This window comes from Podarcis liolepis (genome assembly GCF_965112155.1).
Source record: "Podarcis liolepis genome assembly, chromosome: 2".
NCBI lineage: Eukaryota > Metazoa > Chordata > Lepidosauria > Squamata > Lacertidae > Podarcis > Podarcis liolepis.
Window position 1 is genome coordinate 55375436 of NC_139555.1, and position 12428 is coordinate 55387863.

Sequence of the window (12428 nt, forward strand, 5' to 3'; positions counted from 1 at the left end):
CACGAGAAACTGCTACTAGTTTATGGGCCATCTACAGCTAACCAGCATATATAGTCAGGTTTTGCTACCATCACACACACACACACACACACACACACACACACACACCCCTCTTTCAAAGAACCAGGTTGCCAATTGGGTGCAAACAGAAATGTCTGTGTGCACAGGTGATTGGAACTTCTAATTAAATTCGAAAGCTGGAAAACGGTAATATCGGATTTAGTTCTGCTGTTTCCCAGCACCTCATTAACCTCAGGGCATTCCTTTCATTAGACATCTGAAGCCTGGCTATTGCTAACCTCACGTGTATACTTGACACCCAACTGGGGGGAAATGTCAACACTCCTGCCTGAAAAATAATCCCCAGTAATTGCTCCAGATGGATGAACAGGAGAGAACAGCACTGCCAGCTAAAGCTATAGGCCACAAATTATCCAAAACGGATTTAAGCCTGCCTAAGCCCATCAATTTCAATGGGTTTAAGGCTGCTTAAATCTGCGCTGGAATATGGCCATACACGGTTTTAAGGAGTTTATCCCTCCTCCAGCTCAGATGAAGAGATGAAAGATGACAAAACCTTCCTTTTAAAAAATTGATTTAATAGATTATCGGAACTAAATATCTGTTAACGATTGAAAATGGGGGTGTGGGGGGCAGGATAGTTCTCAAGCTGCTGGGCTGAAGGGGGAGGTAAGAAAGTGAGTATATTTTGTATGAATGGGGCACAGGAGGAGGGTGTTGGAGGGTAGAGGATCTTCAAGCACCTGAAGGGAAAAAACTGAACAAGGCTGCAGCAGCACAGGATGTTTGGAATGTAAAAGCTCTTGCAGAGAGGTTAACACATCCTCCCACAGCCCCAGGATAGAGAGGGCCCCTCGGTGTAATAAAGAAAAAGCTGGCTGGACATATAAATTGCAGCTCTAAAGCCCATGACAAGCTGGTAACTGAATAATGAGGATGAAGAAACAATCTGTAGAAAAGGAACACAGAGACAGAATTACTGGGTCCTATACTCAGAGAACTTCAAGCGGATTGGCATGTGGGGGGGGGGGATTTCTTACAGGTCAGCTTTCTGCAGTTGGATGCACACAAAACATCCACATAAATGGAGCTGGTCCAGATACTGTATCTGTTCAGCCTATATATGGGAGGCTATCTAGGGGCAATTAAAAAAGAGGCCTCTCTTTCTCCCGCTAAGCCTTAGGAGTTAAATTAACCTTAAGCTTGGAATGGGTGTGTTCCCCTTACCTGCCTTTGAGGTAAGGTTACCAGAGGTCCCCGTTTCCCGGGCACAGTCCTCAGATTTACAAATCAGTCCGCTGACAAAATCCTATCATTCCAACTTATTTCAATGAAGTGTCCCCAGATTAATTGAAAGAAATCTGGTAACCTTACCTTGAGGACCAGTTGCAATGAAAGATATGGGTTGCTGACTTTTTTCTGTCAGGGCTCCCATGCCTTTAGCAGTTGCTTGGCAAACAGAAAACCAGTGCCTGAACCCCCCCTTCCCTGCCCACCCCCACCCCTGCACTGGAGACTGTAGCAGCTGAATTGTTCTGTGTCTCATGTACCTGTTAAAGGCACAGGAGCCATTTTAGAAAGCAGCTGGCAACTCACAGAATGACTTCTCTAGGGCTACTCAGTGAATGTGCACATGGGAAAACTGAATTTCCTTCACATGCTATGCCTAGGTAGCCAAGTGTTTGAACTGATGTGGATGTGTAATGAGTCTTCCTGCTCTTGTGAAAGTGCCTAACATGCGTACATGCGTAGGTCTCTTTTCACAAGAGTAAAAAAACATGAATGGGTGGGTGCATTCATACTGAAGGGGCAATCCATGAGTGTGCTCGTCCTTTACATGTGTAAACATATATTGAACTAATTGTGGTTTCACAAGCAGGTTACCAACTAGTTTATGCCTTTAAGCACATATTTTGCCACGATAAAGTACAATAACAATAGTTGCATCTCAACAGATGACAGTATTAATTATTTCCTACGTTGAAAAATTCCACGTTACCTTTTCATTCCTAGCAAATCAGACCTTCAAAAAGTCCACAAATAATTCCAGTGGTCTGTCAAGAGAAAATTTTGTCAGGCGATGTTTGTCCGGCTGATAGACAAGCAGGTGAAGAGAAAATGCATTTTAAGCTTCCCGATAAAACATTTTGAGGGTGGGAAAGAGAGATGACTGATCATTACTGGTGACAACACCTCCACCTACGAGGTGATTCTCAGTCCAAGGAAGACACAATCTGAGGTATGGTGGTCCACATATTACAGTTGCTACACTGAGATGCTGCCTGCACGGTGGCTAGTCCATTACAGTGGTACCTCGGGTTACATACGCTTCAGGATATATACGCTTCAGGTTACAGACTCCGCTAACCCAGAAATAGTACCTCGGGTTAAGAACTTTGCTTCAGGATGAGAACAGAAATCGTGTGGTGGCGGCGCAGCGGCAGCAGGAGGCCCCATTAGCTAAAGTGGTGCTTCAGGTTAAGAACAGTTTCAGGTTAAGAACGGACCTCTGGAACGAATTAAGTACGTAACCAGAGGTACCACTGTATGTGGAAAGCATCAAGCAGTGCATGCAACAACTGTAACACCCAGGTCAGTTCCAGGGGGAACTAGAAAGGGGCTCCCTCTACCTTCCTTAGAGAAGCCCTCTATTTTTTTTTAGGAAAATGGAGGGGAGTTCCTCATTCACTTCCGAAGCTTCTGTTTTCTGTCACACACAATAGAAAGTCTGAGGAGCTAGCAAGACTCCACTCCCACCCACTTCTCTTCATCACACCTGACCTTTTTACATTCACAGCCTACTGCCTCCCCAAAGCAGGAAGCAAGAATCTTCACATTTCTTTTTCAAGTCTTCCAGGTTATAAGCAGACTTTGGGAGGGATGGAAACCAGTATACAGTCTCAGCTGTCAGGAGGAAAGAAAATTAAACAGGCCTAAAGACCACATGCAGAAAATCTTGGAGGAGACAGAGTGTTGGGTCAGTGCTTGCATTCATTTTTCCTTCACACACATTTCCTGTGGCTTGTAATATTCCCCTAATGCTACTTCTACCAGCCCAGCAATCTCCTACCACAATCTCCCAGGTTTCCTCTCATAATATCCACACTCTCCTCCCATTACTTTTCTCAATGCCTGTCAACCTTATCCCTCCAATCTGTCTTTTCTACCTGGACTCCCATGAGCTTCTTTCACTCTCCCATCCTTCCCAACCCATCTCGTTTCCTCCCAGCCTCCCTTCTCCTCGGGGCCCTTTGCCTAAGATCCTGTTGCTCTTGCATCTATTGATAGTAAGACCTTTACTTTCAGCCTTCCCTTCTCCATATCCATGCCTCTCCAGTGGGAACAGGCTGCAATCTGATAAGCAACACCCAAATTGTTTCAATGTAGGGTACCACACCACCAGAAAAACAGAGAGTATCTTCCAGATCTGAAAATAAAAGCAGTGATGAGCTTGGGGTTAGAACAATGGAGGCTGGCTGGAGGGCTGTGCATCAAATACACAAAATGTAATTCCTCACATCAAATAAGGAACTATGGTTCTTTCCTAATATTTCTTGATTTCTTGATTTTATTTTTATTGTTGTTATTATTATTTGGATGCTCTGCCACTGAGCTACACCTCCTTCTCCTGATAGTGTAGAATCTCTCTCTCTCTTTAAAGAAGATCAAATTTCCCCTCCGAAACTTTGCTGAAGGTGGTCCAGTCACCATTCCACTTGCAAGACAGATAGATTCATAAGAATATGGTGAAGGCAAACATTACATTAATCAAACAAACATGTTGTGAGACCTTTTCTATATACCAAAGCCATCTACCAAATCTAAACAAGGAGCCTAACATAGAAAGAGGTTTTTAAGACAACTATGGGATTTCAGTTCTTTGGAGAACTAAATCTATGTTGCTGGATTGAGTTAGTTGATCATCTAGGAGCAGAGGCTGACTTGGGCATTATGGCACCCTGTGTGATCCCAAAATTTGGCATGCGCCCCCCAGTCCCAGCTCTTGCACTGCCTTCTCTGAAGGCAGGTAAGGAGGCCCCTGGCTTTGGGAAGGAGATATGAGGGCACTAGGACCCTGTCAGAGCCCTCATGCCTCCTTCCCAAAGCCCAGCACCCTCTGCTCAGTGCCCAGTGCATGCACACCTATCACACAGCCCTAAATCTGTCCCTGCTAGGAGAATGGCCATGTTTTCTACTTTACAGAGGACAGTCCTCTGTTTGAAGTTGTCCCCTATCTGAAGGGCTGCTCTATTTCAGGAAGTCTTCTATTTTAAGGACTGTCTGCTTCAGTTTAAAGATAAAGAACCACAAGAAAGGAGGGCAGCAGCCTTGACGTTGCTCACCCAGTTAGCAACTGGGCAGGTGACTAAGCAGCCACACAAGTCATCTCTACTCTTACCCACTATGGTGAGATGTATTGTATTTCTGTTTAAATTATAGGAATTATTTCTCTTGTTTGGTGAGACATTTCCTCTCTTTTTTTGCAATGTGTAATTGACCAGCTGTCCTCTGATCTGAGGAAGAACACACAACTGATTCCTCTCTCCCACCCTAATCATGAAGACCTTTTCATTGTGTTTGTGTGTACATATGAGTGTTTGTGTACATATAACACTCTCCAATATGTGTATGTGTGTGCATATGTGTGCATGTGTTTTTACACAAATGCTGCTGCTAGTTAGAGAAGAATGTAAAATTGGAGATAATAGCTTCCATGTGCCCATGTTACCGATATACAGGGAATGGCATGTTGAATAGTAGACTGCAGATCAACTTCTTTGGATTCACATGACATGGTTTCTGCAAAGGGAGCGATCCCTGGATGCCACAGCGTTGCTCTAACAAATGCATCCCTTGTTGTGGGTAGATGAAGGTCTCCCAGGATTCGACCTACAAAGCTGAACTGATAGATTTTGCAGTCCCTCCATATTAGCTTCTCTGTGCTGCATGGAAAGTGGTCAGGGGAGTGTTGCAGACATCATCGTCATCATCATAATGTTATTATTTGTACACCGCCCATCTGACTGGGATGCCCCAGCCACTCTTGGTTGATGCTGATGATTTCATTATGACAAGTAAAAAGCCATGAAATTTAGCAACCTGTAACCACCCAACTCTCTCTCTCTCTCTCTCTCTCTCTCTCTCTCTCTCTCTCTCTGTAGCTGAGTGCCTGAAGCAGCTTGTCTCCTTTGATTCTTAGTGGGGTGGGGGGAGCTGAAACACAGACCCATCACAGCATTAAAACTGGACTGGCGTCTGCTGGCAAAAAGACTCCATGCAACAACAATAACAACCCGGAGACACATTCAAATCCCTCATCATCATAAACCCCCTAACAAAACATAAGACCCTTGTCAAAAGCAAAGCAAATGTTGCAAGAAGCTGGTGGTAAGTGGGGGGAGGGGGGGAGGAAAGGAAAGTAGTTTGTTCAGCAGATAAAATAGTATGATTGTCTCTGGACTGGGTTTATTTGACCTTCTAACTTTCAGCCAAACAACATTTTCCTATTAAAGCCTTCCTGCTCAGCAGGATTAGGGGGCCCTGAAGCCCACCCTCAGTGCCAGGGCTTGAAATCAATTCAAAGTGATTTAGGAAGCTGCTGCTGCTGCCTGAGGCTGCCATCAGGGGCAGGAAAGGGCCTATTAAGCGCAAGGGAGGGAAGAATTGCTTCCTCTCAAATGAGAACACTGGGAGGCAGGGCAGGAATGCAAGCAGGATGCTACTTAACAAAGCCGGCTGATGGGCCTGTGTCAGTCTGACAAGGGCATGGGAGTGACACCGCTCCTTCCTATCGCAGAGGAAGAAGCCTGTGATCCTGCAATTGATTATCTCAAATGGTTCCGGCAAACCAAAGCAGGAAGCTGCCTTTCTCTTTCTAGTCATTATGCTTTCTTCATGGCTCGCCTTGCTGGGAATCCCATATGCAGCAATGGGGGGCAAAGGGAGATCTAAATATTAAACAGATAAAGCTAGAGTAGACCAAGCTGTGTGTTGCTTGTGTGCATGTGTTGTATGCTCTTTTGCTTTGTAGTTCAGAATATTAGGAAATACAGGAATCCTAGGAAGCTACCTTGTACCACAGTTAACACCTTGGTCTATCTAGCTCAGAATTGTCTGCTCTGACTTGGCAGCTGCTCTCCAGGATTTGAGAAAGGGGTTTCTTCCTAGTCCTGCCTGGAGACACCAGAGACTGAACCTTCTGCATGCAAAGCAGATGCTCTACCACTGAGCTATGCCTCCCCCACCCACCCCCACCCCCGCCTGCCTCTATACTTCCAGAAATACGGTGATAAACAGGAAATAAACTCTCTGACCAGATTAGGGAGGAAATTGGTTTGTAGGCAGCTCAGAAAGAAGGTTCTCCAAAAGCTGAGGAGAAAGGAGGTTTGGACCTCCCCAAGGGAAGAAGAAACAGAAGACTCTAAGGTTGCCATGTGTTCTGTATAATGCAGGATTGTCTTGTATTTCAATGTAGAATGCTACGTCCTGTGTTGTTAACAGTTTTGTCCTGGCTTTCAGGTCTTCTCTCTCCCCCTCCCCAGTTAGGGGCACCCTGTTAGGCTGCAATAGATTGTAATGGATTGCTTTGAAGTCACTTCGGCACCAGATGATGAAGAAGAAAATCTGGTACTAGTACTGGTGTGGCTTTTCTTGTGAGATCTTACCGTTCTCTCACAGTTTGCATAACTGGAGTGATGTGGGATGCCTAGCACCATCTCCAATGAGCATGAGAAATGAAATGGGATGTTAACAGCATACTCATGGTACCTTAGCCCAAATCCCCATGACCTCATCCAGCAGTTTCAAGGGAAGAAAATAGGAGCCTGTGCAAACTCCATGGCACAAAGGTTAAGACACAAAGCGGCAGTCCCTAAGCAGTACCTTTGGGGGCCAGCTGCCAGAGCACAGTGCTTCCAGTTCCCATTCCAGGCCAGTGGCCCAGAAGGATGGTCAGTGGTGAAGAAAGGCGCTGAGAGATTCAGGAGAATTAACAGGGTTGCACTCCCTCCTATCCTCCTAGTGTAAAGTGACTAAGGTGGTTTCAGCGCTGGTCTCAGACCTAAAGCCAGATTAAAACTAATCCAGATATCAATGCCAGTTAAGAATGTCTGGACTTGTAAATAATTAATATTATTTTTTGGTCCAGTAGCACCTTAGAGACCAACTAAGTTTGTTCTGGGTATAAGCTTTCGTGTGCATGCACACTTCAATCGCTCACTTGATCACCAGCTCAACAACAGAAGATTTCCAAAAGATAAGATGGCAAAACGAGTCTCTAACACGCATCCAGAGTCCTGCGCTGCAAATTCCAACAGCTTTTCTGAATGAAACGAAGCTGTTGGTGTTTGACCATGTAGTTCTGGCTGTGTATATTTCATAATGCAACATGATATCATTGTTCGAGATAGTGTTAACATACATTAATATCTGATATGCTCTCTTTGTAAGGACTCTATTTTCTATAGTATAATTATCACTTTACAAGAGGCCTGCAGTCAAATGCATGCATTTTGTGCATTAGAAACATCATCATCATTGCATATTATATTTTACTAGAGTCCCACAGAAAAAACAGCTTACCGTATTTTTTGCACCATAACACTCACTTTTTTCCTCCTAAAAAGTAAGGAGAAATGTCTGTGCGTGTTATGGAGGGAATGCCTACGGGTGGCATGCCTACGGATTTTCCTCCTCTAAAAACTACGTGCGTGTTATGGTCGGGTACGTGTTATAGAGTGAAAAATACGGTATTTCAGCTCAGCATGTGACTATCCCACCTCAACTCTGCCGTTCCTAACTCTATATGCCCTTCATGCACTTTTCCTCCCCCTCTCAGACATCTAACTCTTGACCTTCATTTATCCCTTTCATTCTTCTGATCAAGTTCTCTTCCTTCCCTCACTTCCCACTTTCCCTGGCCTACTAACTTCTTAGAATGGTGGGTCCTGTCCCCTGCCCCCCAATTCTCAAGTCTGAGTGGGTTTGTAGGAAAACCCTGGCAGACCCACAATTCACAATCCAGGACCCTGTGAGCTGCAGAGCATTTTGATGTGCCACAATCCCATGATGTAGCATTGCTCTGAGGCAGGCATAGCCAAAGCAGTGTTCTCTGGGTGTGGACGGACTCCAACTCCCATCAGCCCCAGCCAGCATGCGTAATGTCCAGGGATGATAGGAACTGTGCTCCAATGGCATCTGGAGGACACTACTTTGACTATCCCTCCTCTGGTGCTTTTTGGGGAATGCCAGAATTGCAGCTTCCTACCTAACCACGGAGGGACGCGGGTGGCGCTGTGGGTTAAACCACAGAGCCTAGGACTTGCCAATCAGAAGGTCGGCGGTTCAAATCCCCGTGACGGGGTGAGCTCCTGTTGCTCGGTCCCTGCTCCTGTCAACCTAGCAGTTCGAAAGCCCGTCAGAGTGCAAGTAGCTAAATAGGTACTGCTCCGGTGGGAAGGTAAACGGCGTTTCTATGCACTGCTCTGGTTCACCAGAAGTGGCTTAGTCATGCTGGCCACATGACCTGGAAGCTGTACGCCGGCTCCCTCGGCCAATAAAGCGAGATGAGTGCAGCAACCCCAGAGTCAGCCACGACTGGACCTAATGGTCAGGGGTCCCTTTACCCTTTACCTTTTACCTAACCACGGTAGCTGTTCCTCAATTTATTTGAGCCATGGACACCGGGTGCTGCAGTTCCTTTCCTGGTGGGATGGGGACGGATGGGGGCGGGTTCATTATTGATGTCCTCTTTTTCTTTTGAAAGTACTATTTTGCTATTGCTAGAGTGAAATTTTGCCATTAAAACAGGGGGGGGGGGGAGAACAAACAATGAAGCTAAAGTCAGTAGATAAAGCTTCCCCCCCACCCACTCAGCAACACAGGAAGAGAAAATGACACGGAGCAATTTAGAGAGGCCATTCAAGGGCCAAACTGGGGTGGGGGTGGGGAATTACTCACTATTTCCCCAGCTGGATCGACACAAAAAAGAAGAAAGTACTAAGCAGCAGCTGGATTTACAAACAGGAGGCTTGGCATTAAGAAGGACATTGGCTGAACTGGACTAACGTATGAGCAGACCTTACTGAAAGACGTGCCCATGGGGGAAGGACATTGCGGTGTGCTATTAAGTCATGTGCAGGACATCCGCTTTTTTCATTCCGCTTCCAGCTAAATGGAGAAAAGCAATGTCTCAGCAGCACTAAATGGATTCTGCCCTGGAATCGCCCTAGGGCAACATAGCCAGAGGCTCAATTACTACCATTAGGATGAATTCCCACAGTACATTGATGCATAAGCCCTTTTTCGGGCAATGGGAACTGCTCCCAACTTCAAGTGCATCCAAATAACATATCTGTAAGCCTAGGGCTTGCCGATCAGAAGGTCAGTGGTTCGAATCCCTGCAAACGGATGAGCTCCCATTGTACGGTCCCAGTTCCTGCCAACCTAGCAGTTCGAAAGCACGTCAAAGTGCAAGTAGATAAATAGGTAAACGGTGGGAAGGTAAACGGCGTTTCCATGAGCTGCTCCGGTTGCCAGAAGCGGCTTAGTCATGCTGGCTACATGACCCGGAAGCTGTACGCCGGCTCCCTCGGCCAGTAAAGCGAGATGAGCGTCACAACCCCAGAGTTGTCCGCAACTGGACCTAATGGTCAGGGGTCCCTTTACCTTTACCTTTAAGCACACATCAATCATGGTGGTAATGTACATTTTTACATGTACACATGAAACATTTTAAAGGCCCACAATTATGTTATAAGGTGCAAAGGGACACAGAGTCACGTAGCTTCCTAGCATTTGCTGGAGTGGAAAATAATTTATATTTTTGAAGTAAAGCAAGGAGGAAGATCCAGAAGGGGGCAGTACAGAGGCAGTCACCAGCCTTGAAAAAGACATTTAGATTTTTTTATTTTATTTTTTGGTACTGTCATGCTTAACATCTCAGTAAGTCAGAAGCCTTTGGATTAAGCCCAGAAGAGGGTGCTGCCGACCTCTAAGATGTTACAGCAGGGGAAAATTTATACGCTGTAAGGTTTACCACCTGCAGTACAGCTAGCTGGTACATAAATAGAAGGCTTCCTTCTCAACACCCTTTCTAAAGGAAATGCTCCACGCCCCCAGGCAAACAGCAGATCCACTAAGCAAATCTCACCAGCAAGGAAGCTAAACAGTTCTCCCATCCGATTTGGACTGCAAAGGCGGCAGCCCGGGAGAACTGGAAGAGGAAATGACACATGTACTTACATTTGCTATGACAGCTTTTGCTGTGGCCTGGATGCAAACAAATCACAAGAAAAGCCATGTTTAAAAATAGCCAGCATGGGATGCCATCGCAATCAAAAGATGCTAGGTGACAGTTACTGGAAATGGACAAAGAAAGCAGATGGGGGACACCTAAGCGGGGGGGGGGGGGGAGTGTAAAACAGAAGCGGGAGTCAGTGCCAGTGGAAGACAGAGTAGAAAAACTCTACCCATAATTCTGAGTTAGGGGCAACCATGAGACGGAGGAGGAGGAAGAAGAAGAAGAAAGTAAGAAGCAGGTAGGTGGGGGCTGGCTGGGCACACAGTTGGGGCAGTGCCTCACAGTGGCGTAGCGTGGGGGTGCAGGGGGGGCCGGCCACACCGGGCGCAACATCTGGGGGTTAGGGTTAGGGGGCACAAATCCACGGGTTAGGGGGTGCAAATTACTTGCCTTGCCCCGGGTGCTGACAACCCACACTACGCCACTGGTGCCTCATTTGCCCCACTAGACCAGCTGCCACAACAGGTTCCAGATGTTGTGGCAATTCCCATCTGCCCCAGCCAGCACAGCCAATGGTCAGGAACCACAAGACATTTCCCAGATAGGGATGAGAAGGATGAAAAGCTGGTAGCGTTGCAGAGAACAGAGTTTCCTCTCTGCCACTGGCAGCAAATCAACACACTGGAGCAAATCAAAGGCATGTTGCACACTAATTCAAAAACAGCACGTTATCCCGTTTCCTAAACGCTGAGCCCAGAAATGACTGCAGCTTTACTTCAGTAGTCCCAGTCAAATCTGCCCCTTCTTCCCAGTCCACTGTGCTTCTGTAAGGATAGGGCAATGGCAAGATGCATACCCTTCTCTGACGCAGCAGAAACCTCGTTTCTCTGGGACTTCTTATTGACACACACTGTTTTGTCGGGACTGTGAGGGCCTCTCAGTGGCTTAGTCCCAAGTACATGTGCATAGCTATATTAATCAGTTGCTTCAGCGGATGAAATGGAAGGGGGAATTTTTTAGAGTTTTAGAGGAGAGCTCACAGTGAGTGGGGCACAGGAACCAGCTTTGTGCCCAGTCTAGCTTGCTCAGTGCTGCTGTAGCCTCTACATTGACTGGCAATGGGTTTCTCCAAAGTTTCAGGCAGGGGCTGTTCCCAGGCTTACCTGGAGATGCCAGGTGTTCTACTGCCACTGTCAGAGGCATCATGCCACTGAATCCCAGTTGCTGGGAATCACAGATGGGCAGAGTGCTCTTGTGCTCAGGTTGCAGGTTCGAGCTCCGTAAGGGACAACTGCGTATTCCTGCATTGTATGGGGTTACACTAGATGATCCTCAGGGTCCCTTTCAATTCTATGAGTCTATGATTTAAAGCATATGTTCTGCCTCGGAGTGCTAAACCTTTGTTTATGAAACAATATGCCCTTTCACACTTCTTTCAATAACAGCACAAACTTATGCAAGTCTTCAAAAGCATGAGTACAATGAGAATTACTCCCATGTAAGCAGTTATAGGAGTATAGCCTAAGGATGTTTTCCTGCGGGAATGGGCAAATTTATTTAAATGCAAATTAACGTAGATGGTTCAAAAGGTAAAGGACCCCTGACAGTTAAGTCCAGTTGCAAATGACTCTGGGGTTGTGGTGCTCATCTCGCTTCACTAGCCAAGGGAGCTGGCGTTTGTTCGCAGAAAGTTTTTCGGGTCATGTGGCCAGCATGACTAAGCTGCTTCTGGTGAAACCAGAGTAGCACACAGAAACGCCGTTTACCTTCCTGCCGGAGTGGTACCTATTTATCTATTTGCACTTTTACGTGCTTTTGAACTGCTAGGTTGGCAGGAGCTAGGACTGAACAATGGGAACTCACCCCGTTGTGGGGATTCAAACCGCCAACCTTCTGATCGGCAAGCCCAAGGCTCTGTGGTTTAGACCACAGTGCCACCCACGTGCCAGTAATGTAGATGGTTAGTCAGTTATAATTAATCAGCTGTCAGCTCTTAAAAACTATCTGCTTCATTTCAGCAAGAGGGTGAGTAGACTTCTGAACTTAATAGATATGCCCCCACAACTTAGAAGGTTGGGGGCACATGCACACTCAAACACAGAGACACACGTCAAAATGTGTCATTGGCCCAGCTGATTTGCCCCCTTCTCCTACACATCATTTTTTC